At 38.6% G+C, this 9,936-nt stretch overlaps 1 non-coding gene across 1 annotated transcript; it reads left to right on the top strand.

The window, feature by feature from the left end:
* Nucleotides 1-74, top strand: TRNAT-AGU. The gene has a single exon. It is a non-coding gene; the product is annotated as a tRNA-Thr (tRNA).
* The last annotated feature ends 9,862 nt before the right edge of the window (nt 75-9,936 follow it).

Genomic DNA, 9,936 nt, shown 5'->3' with positions numbered 1-9,936 from the left:
GGCCCTGTGGCTTAGCTGGTCAAAGCGCCTGTCTAGTAAACAGGAGATCCTGGGTTCGAATCCCAGCGGGGCCTTAGTTGTTCAATTTTATATTTTCAATAGTATGTTGCAAATACATAAGTTGAAAATGCATTAAGGAATTTATAGGTTGTGAAATCTGTATTGAGCGATTAGCACAATTATGGGGAGTCCCTTGCCAGGTAACTGCATCACAATATGAAAGAGTTGGGATGAAGGGAAAAATGAATAAAGTTTCTGTTGGTAAAAAGCAATGGGTTTGCTGATGACAGGTAAGACTGGGGGTGTATAAGTTGTACCAAAAAAAAAAAAAAAAATCTTGTAATACATAGTAGAGAGCAATATTTCAAATTCTGTCATAGACATTCAGTCTCCAGCCTCTTAACCTTGATAGCCATCATTTTCAGCACATGATAGATTTTGATTATCAGTGTCAGGCAAATAATTAATAAGCCATGGCATTTTGCTTGGAGTCTGATTCACTTTGATTTTTGAAAATAAGAGAGTAATGGTGAAATTTATTTTCTCACCATTTCGGTTTTGTATGACTCTAAGAACTGTCTTATTTGTACATCTAGGATCTAGGGACTCAATTATATATTGAGGAAATAAATCACAAATGAATGACTTTCCTGAATCTTAAGTGGCATTGCAGTTCATAAACTAAAGTGTACCCTCTGTAGCACTGGCTGACTCATTAGGTTTCTCAGTTTTATCTAAAGAGATTTCAAAGGTTATTATCAGAGTTCCACCAGAGTCATTGTCTTTTCACTGCTGTAAAAGTAGTCCTGCACTGTGCCTGAAATCGTTTATACTTCAGAGTAAATCTGAATTCTGCTTTCTCATTTTATTCATAGCAGTTCTCTCCCATCTACTTTCAAAGGAATGTGAGCAAAAAAGATTGTCACAAGCCTCTGCTTCACTTCTCAGAAGACTGATATTTAAAGGATCCTGCAAATTGGAATGCTGCTATTGAAAAATTTGTAAACAATTGATTAAGCTATGTCTTCAAAGTTTAAGTATCTAAAAATACAAACTTGAATACTACAGTATTCTCTCTTTCTTGCAAACTAAATTCAATGAAGGCTGAAAATATCTGAAGATTTATATATTACATGTTATAGTGTTATTCTTGCTCTATGCTTACTAAAAGCACAGAGAGAAACAAATATGTTCTCAGGTGCATTTTAGTTAAGTGGCCCTAAACAACCTCTGTCTGAAATATTAAGTGGAACACACAAATCAGCTATCAAACTCTCACTACCTTACACCTGTCAGTTACTCCAGATTCAACCTACACATTAAAAGGAAGCCTCAGGTCAGGTGCAGTGACTCACACCTGTAATCCCAGCACTTTGGGAGGCCGAGGCAGGTGGATCACGAGGTCAGGAGTTCAAGACCAGCCTAACCAACATGGTGAAACCCCGTGTCTACTAAAAATACAAAAATTAGCCAGGCATGGTGGCACGCGCCTGTAATCCCAGCTACTTGGGAGGCTGAGACAGGGGAATCACTTGAACCCAGGAGGCAGAGGTTGCAATGAGCCGAGATCATGCCACTGCACACCAGTCTGGGCAACAGAGCCAGACTCCATCTCAAAAAAAAAAAAAAAGAAAAGAAAAGAGAGAGAGAGAAGGAAAAGAAAAGAAAAAGAAAAAAAAAAAAAGAAAGGAAGCTTCCTCCGTTATTAACATATTTGCAGACTGTCTCACAGCCTGGTTTTGAAAGATGAGGAAGTAGAATTCTCTCTTCCCCCTGTTATATTTAGGAAAGAAGGGAGAAGTAAATTAAGAGGAATGACAGAAGATGACACAGAATATATGGTGTCAATCTTATTTAAAGCTTTGCAAAATAACAGAGATTCAGTGAAGAATTTTTAGAGAGGAGTGACATGAAATGTTCTTAGAAAGACAATGATTAAAACGAATTCAAGGAAGCAAGATAGACAAACAAAAATAAATAAACAAAAGGCTTTACTATATTGAATCATGAGTGCAAATCCTTCATAAATGACTTGGTGCACTCTCCACAGTAATGAGTTCATGTGAGAGATCTGGTTGTTAAACCTGAGCGTTCTCACAAGGAATCTCAGATTGGACTTTAAAAAGAGACTAGGGCTTTCCTTCTCTCTCTCTTGTTCCCTCTCTCACCATGAGGCGCCTGCTCCTGCTTCAACTTCCCCAAGAGTAAAAATTCTTTTTGGCCTCACCAGAAACCGAGCAGATGCTGGTGCCATGCTTGTACAGCCTGCAGAACCATGAGCCAAATAAACTTCTCTTCTTTATAAATTATCCAGCCTCAGATATTCCTTGATAGCAACGCAAAATGAACTAACACAACTTTCCTCCCGCAGTGGAAAAACTAGTTTTCTCTCCATTGCCAATCTAATTCTTCTACTCCATATAAATTTGTGTTTTTTGACTTTCCCTTTAAACTGGTTACAACATCTGTCTGATTCCATCACTGAATCAGCAAAATAAGATACTTAATCTGTATTCATTAATTTTATTGAGAAAAAATTTACATAATATAAAATTAATCATTGTAAATTATACAATTCAGTGGCATTTAGTATGGTTACAATGCTGTGCAATCATCATGTCTATCCACTTCCAAACATTTTAATCATCTCAAAAACAAACTGTGTACTCATTAAGCAGTCACTCCCCATTGTTCTTTTCCCCAGATCCTGGCAATCATTAATGTAAGTTCTGTGTGTATGAATTTACCTATTCTGGATATTTCATTAAATGGAATCATACACTGTCAGCCTTCTATTGCTTAGCATAATGTTTGAGGTTCATCCGTGTTGTGTATATATGAGTACTTCATTACTTTTTATGCTGAATAATATTCCACTGTATAGATGTACTATATTTTCCTTGTGCCTTTATCAGTTGATGGATATTTGTGTTGCTTCCACCTTTTGGCTATTGTGACAGCAATACTATAAATATTCATGTACAAGTATTTGTTTGAAAACCTACTTTTAAATCTATTGATTATATGCATAAGGGTGGAATTGTGAGTTCATATGGTAATTCTATGTTTAACTTTTTAAGGAACTACTAAACTTTTCCACAATGGCTGCACCATTTTACATTCCTGTTAGCGATGTATGAGGATTCCAGTTGCTCCATATCTTCACCAACACTTTGCTATTACCTGACTTTTTAATTCTAGTCATCCAAGTAGGTAAGGAGTGGTATCTCACTAATTTGCATTTCCCTAATAATTAATAATGTTGATCATCTTTTCATGTGCTTGTTGGTCATTTGTATATCTTCTTTGAAGGAATTCCTAGACAAGTCTTTTGCCCAATTTTTAATTGGTTTGTTTTCTTTTTGTTGTTGAGTTGTAAGAGTTTTTATTTAAAAATATACTCTGGACACTAGACCCTTACCAGATATATGATTTATAAATATTTTCTGTCATTCTTTTTTTTTTTGAGACAGAGTCCTGCACTGTCGCCCAGGCTGGAGTACAGTGGCATGATCTACTGTAACTGCAACCTCCACCTCCCAGGTTCGAGTGATTCTCCTGCCTCCCGGCTAATTTTTTGTATTTTTAGTAGTGATGGGGTTTCATTACGTTGGCCAGGCTGGTCTTGAACTCCTGACCTCGTGATCTGCCCACCTCAGCCTCCCAAAGTGCTGGGATTATAGGTGTGAGCCACTATACCCGGCCTTTCTGTTATTCTTCAGGTTGCCTTTTCATTCTTCTGATACGTCCTCTGATCCACAAAAGTTTCTAATTTCAAGAAGTCCAATGTGTCTATTTTTCTTTTTGTTGCAGGCACTTTTAGTGTCATATCTATGAAGCCATTGTCACATTGAAGGTCATGAAGATTTATTCCTATTTTTTCTTCTAGGACTTTTGTAGTTCTAGCTCTTTCATTTAAGTCTTTGATCCATTTTGATTTAGATTTTCTGTATGGTATAAGGTAGGGATCCACTTTCAAAGTTTCGCATGTGAATTTTCAGTTATTCCAACCCCATTTGTTGCAGAGATTATTCTTTCCCTCATTGAACTGTCTTGCTGGCCCTTGTCAAAAATTAATTGGTCATAAGTATATGACTTTATTCCTGAACTCTCATTGATCTATATGTCTATCTTTATGCTAGCACTGCACTATTTTTATTATTGTAGTTTTGTGGTATCTTTAGAAATCAGAAAGTACAAGTTCTCCAACTTTGTTTTTCTTTTTTTTTTTTTTTTGAGATGGAGTCTCACTCGGTCGCCCAAGCTGGAGTACAGTGGCATGGTCTTGGCTCACTGCAACCTCCACCTCCCGAGTTCAAGTGATTCTCCTGCCTCAACCTCCCAAGTAGCTGGGACTACAGGTACACACCACCATGCCTGACTAATTTTTGTATTTTTAGTAAAGACAGGGTTTCACCACGTTGGCCAGGTTGGTCTTGAACTCCTGACCTCAAGTGATCTGCCCATCTCGGCCTCCCAAAATGCTAGGATTACAGACGTGAGCCACCAAGCCCAGCCTGTTTTTCTTTTGATAGCAAAAACATATGAATTTTAGAATCAGCCTTTCCATTTCTGAAAAAAAAAAGTTATTAGGATATTAATAGGGATTGCATTAAACCTTTAGATAGCTTTGGGGCAGAATTGCCATTTTAATAATACTAAGTCTTCCAATCTTTGAACATGGGATATTGTAATGGTTAATTTTATGTGTCAACTTGGCTAGACCACAGTAGCCAAATATTTAGTTAAATACTATTCTAGATATTCCTGTAGAGGTATTTTTTGGGTGGGATAAGCACTTATATCTGTAGACTTTGAGTCAAACAGATTGCTTTCCATAATGTGAATGGGCCTCATTCAATCAGCTGAAGAGGAAAAAAACTGATGTTTCCTAAGGAAAAAAGAATTCTGTCAGCAGAATGCCTTCAGACTCCAGCTGTATCATCAATTCTTCCCTGGGTCCCCAGCCTGCTGCCCTACCAAGAAGATTTTAAACTTGTTTCCACAGTTGCAGAAATCAGTTCCTGAAAATAAATCCTCCCTCCTGTATACATACATATATACACACACACTCACACATGCACACACACACACACACATCCTATTGGCTCTGTTCCTGGGGAGAACCTTCACTAATACACATGCCTTTTCTTTTATTTACATCTTCTTTAATTTCCTATTTAAAAAAAATAAAAGTTTCTTCCTAATTCTAATTAGGAATGTTCTTACCTTGGAAAAGTGAAAGAACTCTAGTTAGGTCTTACAGAGGTACTAAACCAACACACCTTTTAACCCAACCTCAACCCTGGAAAGATAAAGCAAAGTGAAAGAAAATGCACAGCAAAATAGACATAATCCTGAAGATTTTTAAAGAATAAATTTTTAAAATTAAACATTATGCAAATACGTGCCACACTTGCTTTGTCCATGCATAGGCGCTATACACAATTTTGAAAAATACTGTGTTGTCCTCTTGTTTTAAAAGTCATATACAGGCGGGGCATGATGACTCACACCTGTAAATCCCAGCACTTTGGGAGGCCGAGGCGGCAGATCATCTGAGGTCAGGAGATTGAGACCAGCCTGACCAACATGGTGAAACCTTGTCTCTACTAAAAATACAAAAATAAGCAGGGCGTGGTGGCACGTACCTGTAATTCCAGCTACTCAGGAGGCTGAGGCAGGAGAATCACTTGAACGTGGGAGGCAGAGGTTGCAGTGAGTCGAGATCACACCACTGCACTCCATCCTGGGCAACAGAGTGAGACTCCATCTAAAAAAAAAAAAAAAAAAAAAGTCATATACAAAATTTTGTTTTGTTTTGTTTTGTTTCTTGCTGCCAAGCCCCTTCACCATCCCAAGATTTTCTTTACAAGGACCTAAGCATAATTCACTCATTACCTTGGGGTATGAGGGCAAGATTCAGTCTGTGTGGTGGGGGTGTATTTGTTTGTGTAGGGGAGGAGGGGAAGAGGCCTTTTATCAAATTACAATAAAATGTCTGGTTTGGACATGAAAAGCAGTGTCAAGGAGCTGTTTGAAATCTAAACTGTTCTACACTCAGGAAAAAGAAAAAAGGAGTCAGCTTTGAGAATGAAGCTATGTTACAAGTTAAAGTTGGAGGGCTTTTAGTGTGTCTGTTACAGCTTCCTTTTCTTTTTCTTTTTCTTTTCTTTTTTTTTTTTTTTAAAGGCAGGGTCTCATATCTGTCACACAGGCTGGAGTGTAGTGGCGCGATCTCGGCTCACTGCAGCTTCTGCCTCCTGGGTTCAAGAGATTCTCATGCCTCAGCCTCCTGAGTAGCTATACGGGCACACACCAGTATGCTTGGCTTTTGTTTGTTTGTTTGTTTGTGTTTTTAGTAGAGATGGGTTTTGGCCATGTTGTCCATGGCTGGTCTCAAACTCCTGACCTCAAGTGATCCACCCACCTCAGCCTCCCAAAGTGCTGGGAATACAGACCTGAGCCACCATGCCCAGATTTCTGTCATAGTTTTGTTGGTGGCCTAGAATACTGTTGTACAATGTTTTATCTACCTTTTCATTAAAATATAATTTACTTACACTTTGCATCAATAAGACTTCTGGCACTACAGACCAGCAGTGTCAGAGTAGCCTTAGTGCCTCCTTGTTGGTGTTTGTTTTAATTGCACGAGCACTCTAACATCTTCTTTAATTTCTTTCAGCAATGTTTTGTATTTTCTAGAGTACAATTCTTGCATCTCCTTGGTTAAATTTATTCTGAAGCATTTTATTCTTTTTGATCATATGCTTATTTTTATATCTGTATGAGAGCCACAGATTTAGCTTTTTCTGAAAGCCATCTTTTAACAAATTAATATGTAATTTCCTTTGATCAACAGAGTGTTATGGATCCCCTACTTGAAGACTCTTTGGAATATCACATGACTTCATACAGAGTTTTATTCATATTATTAAAGTAAAGGTGTAATCTTCTCTCTCTCTCCAATCCTGCTTGTATACTTCCTATCCTCAGTGGTGGGATGCACTTAAAGGGTCTAGATTCGGCCAAGCTCAGTGGCTCATACCTATAATCCCAGCACTTTGGGAGGCCGAGGTTGGGGGGTATCTATCGGGGGAACCTGCCCCCAATAATTCTATGTGAGTCATTTTCTATTTTCCCTAAGTGTCGGCCAATCTGAGAAATAAAGGGAAAAAGTACAAAAGAGAGAAATTTTAAAGCTGGGTGTCTGGGGAAGGCATCACATGTCAGCAGGTTTCATGATGCCCCGCAAGCCGCAAAACCAGCAAGTTTTTATTAGCAATTTTCAAAAGGGGAGGAGTGTACGAATAAAGTGTGGGTCACAGAGATCACATGCTTCAAGGGCAACAAAAGATCACAAGGCAGGAGGTCAGGGCGAGATCACAAGGACAGGGTGAAACTAGAATCAGTAATGAACTTCCATTTCCCGCTGTGTACACATTGTCATTAATAAACATTTTAACAGGGTCCAAGAGCAGAGAACTGGTCTGACTAGAATTTGCCAGGCTGGAATTTCGTAATCCTAGCAAGCCTGGGGGCACTGCAGGAGACTAGGTGTGTTTCATCCCTATCTACATCTGCATAAAGGCAGACACTCCCAGGGCGGCCGTTTCAGAGGCCTCCCCTGGGAATGCATTCTTTTCCCAGGGCTGTTAATTGTTAATATTCCTTACTGGGGAAAGAATTCAGCGATATTTCTCTTACCCATTTTTGGTAATAAGAGAAATATGGCTCTGTCCTGCCCGGCCCACAGGCAGCCAGACTTTAAGGTTATCTCCCGGGGGGAGGGATTGCATTGGGAGTTATACCTGATGTAAATGACGAGTTGATGGGTGCAGCAGACTAACATGGCACAAGTATACATATGTAACAAACCTGCATGTTATGCACATGTACCCTACAACTTAAAGTATAATAATAATAAATAAATTAAAAAAAAAAAAAAAAAAAAAAAAAAAGGTTATCTCCCTTGTTCCCTGCAAATCGCTGTTATCCTGTTCTTAAGGTGCCCAGATTTCATTTTGTTCAAACACACATGCTCTACAAACAATTTGTGCAGTTAACGCAATCATCACAGGGTCCTGAGGTGACATTCATCTTCAACTTACAAAGATGACAGGATTAAGAGATTAAAGTAAAGACAGGCATAGGAAATCACAAGAGTATTGATTGGGGAAGTGATAAATGTCCATGAAATCTTCACAATTTATGTTCAGAGATTGCAGTAAAGACAGGTGTAAGAAATTATAAAAGTATTAATTTAAGGAACTAATAAATGTCCATGAAATCTTCACAATTTATGTTCTTCTGCCATGACTTCAGCCAGTCCCTCCATTCGGGGTTCCTGACTTCCCACAACAGGTATCACCCGAAGTCAGGAGCTCGACACCAGCCTGGCCAACATGGCAAAACCCCGTGTCTACTAAAAATACAAAAATTAGTAGGGCATGGTGGCGGACGCCTGTAATTCCAGCTGTTCGGGAGGCTGAGGCAGGAGAATCACTTGAGCCTAGGAGGTGGAAGATGCAGTGAGCCGAGATCACACCACTGTACTCCAGACTGGGCGACAAGATGGAAACTCCATATCAAAAAAAAAAAAAAAAAAGAAAGAAATAAGTTTTATTTCTGTCCAGTATATAATGCTGTTTGAAAGCATTACAAGTGTTGCTAAATTAGACACCTCCAAGACATATCAAGTGAAAAAAGCACAATGTAAAATAGTATGTATAATGTTACATTTTCCATAACTAGAAAGGAAAAGTAAAATGCATTATGTATATCTGCACCTATTGCACAAAGAACACTGAGGAGAATACATAGGAAACTAAGAAGAATTGTCATCATATATGGGAGGTAGTTCTGAGAATGCCAAGAACTGGGCAGATGTGGGCTATGAGGAAGAAGAAATTTTTCACTTTTAGTTACTGTTTATGTGAATGTATTAACTTATCATATATATGTATGTATATCCTTAATTTTTAAGATCAAAAGAAGCTTTATTTTTCTTTTCATTCTTACTGTGTTGATGTTGAAAATTATTGTCTCTCATTTTAAAACCATATTTCATCTTACATTGCACTGAAGAGAGGAAGATAACCCAGGATAGAGAGTAGGAAGTGTGGGTGGGTTAACAATTTCTTGTTTTGTTAGTTTTTCTATTACTTCTTTAACAAACTACCACAAATTCAATAGCTTAAAACAACATCCATTTATTATCACACAGTTCTGTGCATTATAAGTCTGGCAGGGTGTCATCAAACTAATACCAAAATGTCAGCAGGCCCCGCCATGTCCCTTATGGAGGCTCTAGGGGAGAATTCATTTTCAAACTCACTCAGGTCATCAGCAGCATTCAGTTCCCTGCAGCTGTAGGACTAAGATATCGGTTTACAGGTTGTTCGCAGTTCCTAGCAGATGCCTGAGTTCTCTGGCTGGTGGCTCCCTTCGTTTTCAAAGTCAGCAACTGCCTGTGGAATCCTTCTTATACTTAAATCTGTATATATCATCTAATATACAATGGACTAAGTAGTAGGTACTGTTTATTAATTCATTCTAAATTAACCTTTTTCAGTCGCTGACTTTGAGCTACTTACTGTTCTTGACGTGAAAAATGCAGCACCGAGCAAAACAGAGGGAGTCCCTTCTCTTTGTGGTTCACCCACTATGTCCTTGGCGCTGTTTTTGAGCCATTATTTACCTCATTATTTATCAATATTGTTAATGTCATTTTCATAGCAACCCATGTTTTCAAATAAGAGAAGGGTAAAAATATGTTGGGAGGATGAGGAGTGAAGGAAGAAATGTAAATGAGACACATGCCAGGCACACGGTGACCCACTGACCAGACTCCAAGAAAAGCACAGGACAGGAAGAGTGAGATGCTAAGCCTTAGAGTGGCCCCAGAGGCTCTGACCTTCCTATCTCCCACCATGT

This window comes from Papio anubis, chromosome 6 (assembly GCF_008728515.1).
Source record: "Papio anubis isolate 15944 chromosome 6, Panubis1.0, whole genome shotgun sequence".
Lineage (NCBI taxonomy): Eukaryota > Metazoa > Chordata > Mammalia > Primates > Cercopithecidae > Papio > Papio anubis.
The sequence above is the reverse complement of the archived record's forward strand: the minus strand, read 5'-3'. Positions and strand labels throughout refer to the sequence as shown.